Below are 12,782 nucleotides of genomic sequence, written 5' to 3' on the forward strand. Positions count from 1 at the left end.
TTAGTATGTTGGGGCAGGTTTGCCACAATATATTAAAGTGTGTCAGTGTAGAGTGTCGGGCACATTTACTGCAGTATATGGAAGTGTGTCAGGGCCCTTTTACTGCAATATATTGAAGTGTTTTAAGTGCACTTTTACTGCAATATTTTAAAATGCATTAGTGCACTTTTACTGCAATATATTAAAGTGGTTGTAAACCCTTACAACACACTTTGACCTACAGGTAAGCCTAGATTAAGGCTTACCTGTAGGTCCAAGAAATATCTCCTAAACCTACACGGTTTAGGAGATATTTGCCGAAAGACAGGCACTGCTGTCTACGGCGCATGCGCCGTAGACAGCAGCGCGCAGGCGCACTGAGCGCGGCATCGTCAACGACGAAGATGCCACACGTGTCGGCTCCCGTGCGCATGCGCGGGAGTGACGCCATCGTGGCTTCGTCAAATGACAGAGGCGGAGCAGCGAGACCCCACTGAGAAGATGGATGCGCTGGACTACAGGGGACAGCGGTGACTTTGCTGGCTCCTGTGTCAGGTAAGTGACACATAATGGACTACTATGCGATGCATAGTAGCCCATTATGCTCTGCCTTTGCAGGGAATGAAAGAGGAAGTAAACTCATCAGGGTTTACTTCCTCTTTAAAGTGCATTAGTGCACTTTTACTGCAGTATATTGAAGTGCATTAGTGCAATTTTACTGCAATATATTAAAGTGCATTAGTGCACTTTTACTGCAATATATTGAAGTGCGTTAGTGCACTTTTAATGCAGTATATTGAAGTGCATTAGTACACTTTTTCTGCACTATATTGAAGTGTGTCAGGGCACTTTTTCTGCAATATATTGACGTGCGTTAGTGCACTTTTACTGCAATATATTGAAGTGTTTTAGTACACTTTTACTGCAGTATATTGAAGTGCCGCAGTACATTTTTACTGCAGTATATTGAAGTGCATTAGTGCACTTTTACTGCAGTATATTGAAGTGCATTAGTGCACATTTATTGCAGTATATTGAAGTGCATTAGTGCACTTTTACTGCAGTATATTGAAGTGCATTAGTGCACTTTTACTGCAGTATATTGAAGTGCATTAGTGCACTTTTATTGCAGTATATTGAAGTGCATTAGTGCACTTTTACTACAGTATATTGAAGTGCATTAGTGCACTATTACTGCAATATATTTAAGTGCATTAGTGCACTATTACTGCAATATATTGAAGTGCGTTAGCGCACTTTTAATGCAGTATATTGAAGTGCATTAGTGCACTTTTACTGTAATATATTAAAGTGCATTAGTGCACTTTTACTGCAATATATTGAAGTGAGTTAGGCCGCGTACACACGGGCGGACTGTTCGCCCAACTTTGTCCGCTGAACAGTGTTTGGGCGGACAGTCCGCTCGTGTGTGGGCTTTCAGCGGACAGTTTCAGCGGACAGTTTGACGGACAAGGTTTTTCAGAATTTCCGAAAAACTGTCCGCTGAAACCTTGTTTCAGCGAACAGTCCGCTCGTGTGTAGGCTTGTTCGTCAAACAAAGTTGCGCGCATGCTCAGAAAGGATTTTCACGCCGAAAGCTATAATGCAGTGTATAGGACGTCGTATTTTTCGTCCCGTCGTACGTGCCGTTCACGTCATCGCGCACGGTTTCAGCAAACTGTTCGTCCGTCGTGTGTGGCCATGTCCGTCCATGCTAAGTTTGAGCGGACTGTTTGCCGAAACTGTTTGACGGACAAAGTTGGGCGAACAGTCCCCGCGTGTGTACGCGGCCTTAGTGCATTTTTAATGCAGTATATTGAAGTGCATTAGTACACTTTTACTGCAGTATATTGAAGTGCGTCAGATACTTTTACTGCAATATATTGACGTGCCTTAGTGCACTTTTATTGCAATATATTGAAGTGCATTAGTGCACTTTTATTACAATATATTGAAGTACATCAGCACACATTTACTGCAATATATTGAAGTGTGTTAGTGAACATTTACTGCAGTATATTGAAGTGCATTAGTGCACTTTTACTGCAATATATTGAAGTGTGTTAGTGCACTTTTTTACTGCAATATATTGAAGTGCTTCATGGCACTTTTACTGCAATATATTGAAGTGGGTTAGTGGACTTTTACTGCAGTATATTGAAGTGCATCAGTGCAGTTTTTCTTCAGTATATTGTAGTCTGTCAGTGGAATGTGTCTGTTTAGTGAGTCCTCAAGTTAAAGTGCACCAAAACGCACTTTTCATTGATTAAAAAGAAAATCAAAGTACACATTTCCCGGTCTCTATTACATTTTGGTAATAAGCCCCAACCCATCATGGCTGGGAGCTCAAGAAAGAGAGGCAGACATTCCCATGGCACTGTGAGGAGGCCAGCAGTGTCTGTGTCCACAGGCAAAGGTGGATGTGGTCCATCATCAGGCAGGGCACCATTTCCTCTGTTTAGTGATGTTGTCTGTTCTATCTAGCCACAGCATGCAGAGGAGGTGGTGGATTGGCTTACTAAACCACCCTCATCCTCCTCATTCTTTATCACCCAAGGAGAGACTAGTGTGCAGTCAACTGCAGCTGCCAGAGCAGATTATTCTGCCCCCTTGTCCACAGCTACTCCTGCCATAGCCCCAGCATCAAGCAAGGAGGAATCAGCTGAGTTATTTGAACGCAGCGTCAGACACTTACTCCTTGACAATGTACAGACATTAATTGATTCTTACGTTGGTTCTGAGATTAAGGAAAGTAGGAATATGAGCCTACAGAGAGGGGAGAACACTGGTAATCAACAAATTGGCAGTCATGTTCCCCCAGCCGCAGCGTATTGCCAAGTTGGCTCCAGAGATGATGAGGCTAGAGGGGATGATGACGATGAGGTCACTGATGCAACTTGGGTGCCTGATAGAGCAACTAGAGGAAGAAAGTAAGGGTGAGGCACAATCCCAACAAGACAGCCATCATGGAAGAGTAGAGAGCAGCCACCCTATTCCATCACATTGTGGAGCTGTTATCTATTGGTCCATTTCCCAAAGCTCAGCTGTCTGGGTTTTTTTTAGCACATGTGCAGCTGATCGCACTGTTGCAATTTGCAAACTTTGCCTCAAGCAGATCAAGCATGGCAAAAACACCAGCCATTTGGGTACCACATGCTTGACAAGGCATTTAACCTCCCACCATTCAGCCCGTTGGTTGAGAGCTCCTGAAAGCCACTCAAAAGGGATGCAATTCTGCTCTTCTTTACTACGCCTCACCTTTTAGGTCTACCCCCATTATATCGCATGACCTCTCAACAGCCTCCACTGACAGGAATGATGGTATAGCGAAGGGTGTCATGGGTGGAAGGCATTGTTGTGGCATTGTTGGGCAAGGCAGTCAGTTGCAATGTTCACATTACTGCTGACATGTGGTCCAGCAAGCATGGTCAGAGACAATATATTTTGTTCGCAGCACACTGAGTAACTATTTGCAATTCGGAAGGATGCAAGTCAGTGCTCAGTGCTGCAGCTTGTTTTGCTGCCCCATCTCCATACAGCTTGTGGTGACGATGCAAGATTTGTCAGATCCACCCACTCCTCCTCCTCCATGCCAGCTTGAGACAAGAATTGTAGTGTGTGATAATGACACAAACCTCCTATCTACCCTTAGACAGTGAAAGTTGACACATATGCCATGCCTGGCACATGTCCTTAATTTGGTGGTGCAGTATTTCTTAAACAGATAGGTGGTAGGAAGATCTGCAAAAGCAGGCCAGAAGAATCTGTAGCCATTTTAGGCTGTCATACACAGCCAGTGCTCAGTTGGCTGAAATTCAGCTTGAATTCCACCTGCCCATAAACCGCCTGATTTGTGACATGCCTACCAGGTGGAACTCAACTTTGGCAATTCTGTAGCAGCTGCACACGCAGCAGAGGGCCGTCAATGAGTACCTGCATGAGTATGGCACAATGACAGGCTCAGGGCAGCTCTGCTTTTGCATGCACTGCATGCACTGTACTGTCAACATTTGAGGAGGCAACAATGATGATGAGTCATGACAATGCATGCATCAGTGACACAATTCCTCTTGCGTGCCTGCTGTGTGGCATTATGGACAGGGCACTTTGAGGCAGAGCAGCAGGAGGAAGAGGAGGACTTCCTTTCCTCTCAAGGCCCACTTTATACAAACTCCATTCTTGCGATGCCACAGAACACACAAGAGGAGGGGAAGAGGAGAAGGAGGAGGAGGATGTTGGCAGTTTTATAGGCATTGAAGCAGAGGAAGACATACATTAACCCCTAAAAGATGGTTTTCTGTCCTCAGAACCCTTGGGAGTAGTACGTGGCTAGAAGGAAGCAGTTCGAGATACTGTGATCCTCAAATCCTCTCCCCCAAATCCCCCTTCCCAGCAGAAATCCTCTTCCCCCTTCCCCAGCACAAATCCCCCTCCATCTTCCAAGATCCTCCACCAAGCACACTCCCTTCTTCCCCATTCCAGCACACATACTCACCTCCCCCAATCCCCCTTCCCAACACCATCCCCTATTCCAGTACAAATCCTACCCTCCAATTCCCCTCTCATAATCCCTCCAGCAATTCTCCTTTTCCCCACCCCCTCCAGCACCACAACCCCCCCCCCCCCTCAATTCCTCTCCCCTTTTCACCACAAATTCCTCCCAAATCCATCTTCTACCAGAAACCCCCAATCCACACAAATCTTTGGCCACCCCAAAATCCTTAATCCCAAAACAATCCTCCATCCTGGCACAAATCACCTCCTCCTACATATCCCCCTAGAACAAATCCTGCTCCCCCTACATTCCCCATCTCAGCACAAATCCTCTCCCCTCTTCCAGCACAAATCCTTTTCCACTCCCCTAGTTCCCCACACACCACAACTCCCCATCCTGGCAAAAACCCTTCTCTCCCCCCATCCCCCTCTTCAAATTACCCCCAGCACAATACTCTTTTACCCCAATCCCCCCTCCCAGTGCAAATTCCCTCCCCATTTCTAGCATAAATTATATCCTCCAAATCCCTCTCTCAAATGCAACCCCCCATCCTGGCACAAAACCTTTGACCACTAGTCCTCTCCAGCCTAACCCACCATCCCAACACAAATCCTCCTTCCCAATACTCTCCAGCACAAAGCTCCCTTCCCCATAACCCCCCCTACCAGCATAAATCCTCTCCCCACTTCTAGCACAAATCCTCCCTCCCATCAAAAATACTCCCCAAACACAAATCCTAATCTGTGTCTAATACAAACCCACCCTGCCCCCCCCCCCATTTAGCACAAGCCCCCATCTTCCCTCCTAAAGCACCTCCCAGGACATATCCTATTGTTCCCATTTCCCCAAATCACTCATACTAGTGTAAATGTTTGTTACCTGTATTCCCTCCCCCAGTCACCTTGTCCCCCCTTTTTAATTCTCCATCTCTGTTAAACTAATTACAGACCTCAGATCAGCGTGACTGGTATAGAGGGACGTCTTTCCTCCCTGGCTCCTCCTACTGTCCTGTGTACATGATGAAATGTATAACAGTAATTGTATTCTCTAATTGTATTCTGCATCCAATAATATAGACCAACTAAATACCCCTAGAGTGGACTTTTAAGGCACAAATTCGAAATTGGAGTATGTAAATACGGTATATTTTATGAAAAAGTATTATTTATTAAACATATTATATAAAAACAATTTGTAAAATGTAACGGATGGAATGAGTACAAATCTGTGTCAGTTTCACCATTTACAAATCATAGCAAACATATTTCTCCTTCAACCGATGCATTTCAGAGTGTAAATTTTTCCTTCTTCAGGGGTTGGTGATGGTGTTTGGCCTCCCTACATAGATAGTGGGCAGTAGAGAACACTGAGGTCAATGAGGGAAAATGACCTGCAAAAATAAAATAAAAAATACCCATGTGTGATGTAAAAATTATATATGACCATATATGACCATCTGTATATTTAAATATGTTACTGGGTGTAATATTAAGTGTAAATATATATGGTTACATACCTGTTTGAAAATCTCATACCTGAGTACTGCAGTTATATAGTGTAGGAGCAAGGAAGCTCTCCGATATATAGAAGATACAGACTGCAAAAATATATATACAGCAGCGAATCAGTTATATAATTACATATGGCTGTGTCAATAATCATGGCATTCAGATGTGTACAAATAGATACTTGAAAGAGAAAGACCAATAACATTGGCTTTAATGGCAGTATTATTACCAGTCACAAACTGTAACAGATATAAATAGTTTTCTATGGAGATTGCATGTCATAAATGGTAATACCAGTTTATATGGGAATTTTAAGGGACAACCTAATTTGTATTGTCTTGGAATGACAGCTGTATTGTGTCTGTTAGCCTAAGATGAAAAGCTAAATCCTAATATCAAATACCTTTTTGATCTTAGTGATCGAGGACCAAAATAAAGCCATTGATTGGTCTATATTGCAGCCAAGCAATTCAATACAGTAAAGTACAATTAATATAATCCTGAAATGATCTAACATGCCAAAACAGCAACGTTTTTTCTCCAATGTTTTTGATAATTTAAAAAACAAAGAAGAAATCGCTGAATCTAATTGCTCATTGTCCACAAATTCCTTGAGATATCCCTCCATGAGGGTAACCCACCCTTTTTTCTGCGAAGTTGGTCATGCTGTCTAATGATCCTAGATATGTTAAAAAAGGGTTTACCTAGTAAAATTATATAGACCAAAAACAAAACTAAAAACAATACAATACCAAAAAAAAAGCCAGGAATTGGTATCTACTACCAGATTCTATAGAAATGTATAACGGTAATTGTATTCTCTTATGCCCCGTACACACGATCGGACTTTCCGACAACAAAACCATGGATTTTCGTTCAAAGGATGTTGGCTCCAACTGGTCTTGCATACACACGGTCACACAAATGTCGGCCAACAATTTTGAACGTAGTGACATACAAGACGTACGTGATATCTCCATTACGAATGCTAGTTATATCTCCAACTTGATTCCGAGCATGCGTGGACTTTTGTCCAACAGATTGTGTACACACGATCGGAAAGTCCGACAACAAAACATTTGTTGGTGGAAAATTTGAGAACCTGCTAGCCAACATTTGTTGGTGGAAAGTCCGACAACAAATGTTGGATGGAGCATACACACAGTCGGACTTTCCGCCAACAAGCTCACATCCTACATTTGATGTTGGAAAATCCTATCGTGTGTACGGGACATAAGAGTGCTGCATCCAATAATCTAGACCAACTAATTACCACTAGGGTGGACTTTTAAGCACAAATACTAAAGTGGAGTATGTAAGTATATTTTATGAAAAAGTATTATTTGTTAAATATATTATATAAAAAAATAAACATGTAACAAATGTAATGAGTACAAATCTGTGTCTGTTTCAACATATACAAATCATAGCAAACATGTTCCTCCTTTACACAATGCATTTCAGAGTGTAAATGAAAAATTAAAAATGAAAGATTTACTTCTATGTAATAAGTATACAAAATATCCAAAGCACTCACATAAGCTATGGTGGTGTCACAGATGAACATTCCATCAACTCTAGTTAAAATCAAAGACAACATAAAAAGGACTGTGTTTTAGGGTTTCCTGCTCACTTGTCTCAACAGACAAGAGATTTTAATGACTGCATGGTGCACTAAATTTAAAAGGTAAACTCTGAAGCTGTTTGGCCTCCCCACAGAGATAGTGGGCAGTAGAGAACACGGAGGTCAATGAGGGACAATGACCTGCAAAAAAAGAACATAATAATCATGTGTGATGTAAAAATTATATATGGCCATTTGTATATTTAAATATGTCACTGAGTGTAATCTTAAGTGTAAGTATATATGGTTAGATAGTATCTGCTGGAAAATCTCATACCTGAGTACTGCAGTTACATAGTGTAAGAACAAGGACCCTCTCCAATATATAGAAGATACAGACTGTAAAATATATATACAGCAGCGGATCAGTTATATAATTACATGTGGCTGTGTCAATAATCATGGCTTTCAGATGTGTACTAATAGATACTCGAAAGAGAAAGATCAATAACAGTGGCTTTAATGGCAGCATTATTACCATTCATAAACTATATCAGCTATATATATAATTTTCTATGGAGATTGTATGTCATAAATGGTAATACCAGTTTATATGTGAATTTTAAGGGACAACCTATTTTGTATTGTCTTGGGATGACAACTGTATTGTGTCTGTTAGCCTAAGATGAAAAGCTATAATCCTAATATCAAATACCTTTACGATCTTAGTGATTGAGGACCAAACTAAAGCCATTGGTTGATTAATAACGCCTGTGTACATGATGACATCAGAGCCAAGGAGGACCCTAGCTTCTGTGGGCTCAGAAGTAAATTATTGTGATAGGCAGCCAGCAAGGAGAGACGAGGGCTACCATAGAGGGGTGGCTTCGCTGTCTGGGACCCTAAACACCCTATCGGAGATGTGGAGCAGGTGCCCTGGATGTCTAGGCTACTGTGCCCTCACCAGGCATATTAATAGAGCCAAGTGCTGGAACTTTTCAGGATGGTTCTGATGAATCCAGGATGGTTGGGAGATATAGCGTCAGATTTGCATTGCTGTGAAGAGTCCATGTTTTTACAGCTTTCATTAATCTGCATTGTATGTATGTTTTACATTTACATTTAACTTTGCACCTATTTAGTAAGCTGCAAGTTACAGTTACTCTGTGTGATCCACCAGCTGTATAACCATTCTATTAAGCTTCTGCTTTTTTGCCCTTCTGCACTGTTGTAAAGAAAACTTACTTGAGCAGATGTGGACTTCCTGTCAGCTTAAAATCTAGCCATTCTCCTTTGACCTCTCTCATTAGCATGGTGTGTTCAACCACAGGAATACTTTCACTTCATCTTCATGTGCTTTTGTACCAATTTCTGTAAATTCTAAAGAATGGGATGCCTAGAAAACCCAGCGTTCCCAAGAACCTTTATGTTTGGTAATGGCAATAATTCCGTAGTGGAAAATTGGTGTATATGTGTGCCAAAATGATAGACACTCAAAGACCTAAAAAACTGTATAGCTGCTCCCTAAATGGGTACATTAATACTCAAAAAGTGCTTAGGTGATAAAGAAAGGGCAATGTGAAATAATTTTTCTTAATTAATACATTTATAAAGCATTACTCAAAAATAGATTGACATGTATAACTAGGATATACAGTATAAATAAATCCATTTAAGTGATCTGATGACATTGAAGCCACCCGTGATTAAAAATAAATAGACCCAAACAAAAATTCATAGTGATCTAAACTCAAATTCTTCTGTGTAGATAATCTTCCAAAGAAGTAGTGAATAGTCCTTCACCAAACACTATGACAACACCCAACGTGTTCTAGATAAATGATCTGCTTACCAGAAAGATTTGACTTCTTTCATTAAAAAGAAAGTCAAAAGATGCTTTGGCAGGATAATGCCTGCTCACATAGATAATGCCTGGAGATGTATAGGAACCTTCCTCCTCAGAGTTATGTGTGGAATATATAAAAGAAATGATAGAAAAACCCATAGTTTAATCCTATTTATTAAAAAAGTAATAAAAAAAGCAAAAGCCAAATGGCCGCTTACATGTACAAGTGCCTTTACCTGGCACTAGGGCTGCTGGCTTGTTTCTAATGGATGGCTGTGTATGGCGCCTTGCTTCCACCTCCGCACACCAACGCACACCAACCATGGAGGTGGAAGCACACCAACCATGGAGGTGGAAGCAAGGTGCCATACACAGGTAAGGTTTCAGCAAACCTTATTTTACAGTTTACATTTTTATAGGGCACAATATCAAATGTTTTAGCAAAATCTAGATAAACTACATCCTCTGGACTTTCTCCAGCCAATTTCTCATTTGCTTCCTCATAGAAAAATAACATGTTGGTCTGACAAGAATTGTCTTTTATAAATCAATGCATACTGTCACTTATAATAGCCTGTTTTGCAGACAAATTTCTGAATGAGGTGCCTTCCTATTCCCTCAAATACCTTATATACTATTGGTGTTAGGCTGACTGTAGTCTCCTCTTATCAATCCCAATACCTTTTTTGTAAATCGGAACCACATTTGCTCCAAGCAAATTATTTGGTAGCATTACAGTCAGTAAGATGACTGTAAAATCAGGAAGCATGGCCTGACTATAACAGAGCTAAGTTCCCTAAGGTCTTGTGGACGTAGGCCATTTGGACCTGGTGAATGGTTCACATTAGGTTTCTCAAATTTTTTATTTTTTTGCAGCTGTCAGCCACAGAGGTAACCTCGGTAAAATTTCATTATAGTGTTATTGACATGACTATAGACTTTTTTGTCTGTAAAAATGGAAGAGAAAAATTATTTAACCACTTAACAACCGCCCATTGCCGATTAACGGCTTCAGGGCGGTTGTTTAACTCTGAGAGGCCGTTAATTAACGGCCTCCCAGAATTCTGCTCTCGCGCGCCCCCTGGGGCGCGCACACGAGAGCATCAGTGACCGCTGGGTCCAGTGGACCCGGCGCATCACGAATCACGGTAAACGGCCGCTCATCGCGGGCGTTTACCACGTGATCGCTCCGTCAAATGACGGAGTGATCACTTGTAAACAAGCCGGCGTCATGTTATGACGCCGGTTCCTCCCTCCCCCTCTCTGTACCGATCGGTACAGCGGAGGGGGAAGAGATCGGTGTCAGCAGCGATGTGGGCTGCATCTGCAGTGCCCACATCGCTGCTCACCGAAAATTAACCCCTCAATTCCCTGCATTACTCTGCAATACCCTGCCATTACTCTGCATTACTCTCTGCAACACCCTGCAACACCTTGCAGCACTCTGCAACACCTTGCAACACTCTGCAACACTCCGCAATACCCTGCAATACCCTGCAACACTCCGCAACACCCGCCAATACCCTGCAACACTCTGCAACACCCGACAATACCCTGCAACACTCGGCAATGCTCTGCAACACCCGCCAATACCCTGCAATGGTCTGCAACGCCATACTCTGAGATACCCAGCCATACTCTGAGATACCCAGCCATAGTCGGTGATACCCTGCAATACCCAGCCATAGACATCCCCCCCTCCCGCCGCCCTCCGCCCTCCGGTGCTTCTACCAAATCGCTAATACGATCAAAGCCAGAATCTTTTTTTTTTTTTTTTTCAGGCTTCCCAGCTTAGAGGTGAGATGCGGGGTCTTATTGACCCCACATCTCACTGTAAAGAGGACCTGTCATACCATATTCCTATTACAAGGGATGTTTACATTCCTTGTAATAGGAATAAAAGTGATCAAAAAAATTATTTTTGGGGAAAAAAATGTCACACTGTGTAAAAGTCTCACACATGTGGTATCGCCATACTCGGGAGTAATAGCAGAATGTGTTTTGGGGTGTAATTTGTGGTATGCATATGCTGTGTGTGAGAAATAACCTGATAATATGACAATTTTGTGAAAAAAAAAAAAAAGTAAAAAGAATCTTGATTTTGCAAAGAATTGTGGGAAAAAATGACAACTTCAAAAAACTCATCATGCCTCTTACTAAATACCTTGGAATGTCTTCTTTCCAAAAAGGGGTCATTTGGGGGGTATTTGTACTTTTATGGCATGTTAGGGTCTCAAGAATTGAAATAGGCCGTCAGTACTTCAGGTGTGATCAATTTTCAGATATTGGCACCATAGCTTGTGGACTCTATAACTTTCACAAAGACCAAATAATATCCACCAATTTGTACTTATTTTTACCAAAGATATGTAGTAGTATAAATTTTGGCCAAAATTTATGAAGAAAAAATTACTAATCTGCTAAATTTTCTAACAGAAACAAAGAAAAATTCATTTTTTTACAGAATTTTCTGTATTTTTTCTTTTATAGCACAAAAAATAAAAAACCCAGCGGTGATTAAATACCACCAAATGAAAGCTCTATTTGTGTGAAAAAAAGGACAAAAATTTCATATAGGTCCAGTGTTGCATGACTGAGTAATTGTCATTCAAAATGCGAGAGCACCGAAAGCTGAAAATTGGTCTGGTTATTAAGGGTGTTTAAGTGCCCAGTGGTCAAGTGGTTAATATACAGTATCTGCCTTTCCCTTTCATCTGTAACCAACTTCCCAAGTTTATCTTTATGGAGCCTGTTTGTTCTTTCACAATTTTTTATTAATGATATATTTGAAAAAAAAAAATGGCACATATAATCACTCTTAAGGGACTTCTTTTAATATTAGCTTTGGCAAAAATCTTCTTTTAGGAAGTGTTCAGGCTTTATGGCCTTCCCTATAGTATCCAACCAAACAGTTCAACTTACCTCATGCTTTTGGTAAGCTGTGTGGCATCTAGATAGATTTCTCATCAGCTTACCATACACAGTCCAATGACCAGACCAAAAGCATCAGTCATTGCCTGGAACAATCTCTTCAGTCTTATGTCTCTGCCAGGCAAGGCAATTGTATTAAACTGCTTCTGGGTGTCATCCCAGGGATTGGCTTCCCTACTTCTTCTAGTTCAGATGTCCCTGTCACTGCAGCAATTAGATACAATTTTCAACGAGGAAAGGAGGCTCACAGGACTTTACTTAGATCCTATCTCTGTTACAAGGAGCGGGCTGCTAAAAAGAGTAATCCTGCCCCTATATTTGTACTTGGGGATAAAGTCTGAATGTCAAACATATACATCTTTGAATGTCAACTCCCAAACTTGCTCCCCATTTGTCCTGTCACAATTTAATCATGTGACCTATACGTTAAAGCTGCCAATGTCTAATTAATTTCCTATA

At 41.4% G+C, this 12,782-nt stretch overlaps 1 long non-coding RNA gene across 1 annotated transcript; it reads right to left on the reverse strand.

Moving 5' to 3' along the window:
- Positions 1-5,683: 5,683 nt before the first annotated feature.
- Positions 5,684-8,612, reverse strand: LOC143996378 (uncharacterized). The gene is made up of 3 exons (XR_013277543.1): positions 7,520-8,612; positions 6,010-6,071; positions 5,684-5,864 (listed from the first exon to the last, which is right to left on the reverse strand). It is a non-coding gene; the product is annotated as an uncharacterized LOC143996378 (long non-coding RNA).
- Between the last annotated feature and the right edge of the window lie 4,170 nt (positions 8,613-12,782).

Source organism: Lithobates pipiens, unplaced genomic scaffold, assembly GCF_037356315.1.
Source record: "Lithobates pipiens isolate NorthernLeopardFrog02 unplaced genomic scaffold, aLitPip1_a1.2 Scaffold_19, whole genome shotgun sequence".
Taxonomy (NCBI): domain Eukaryota; kingdom Metazoa; phylum Chordata; class Amphibia; order Anura; family Ranidae; genus Lithobates; species Lithobates pipiens.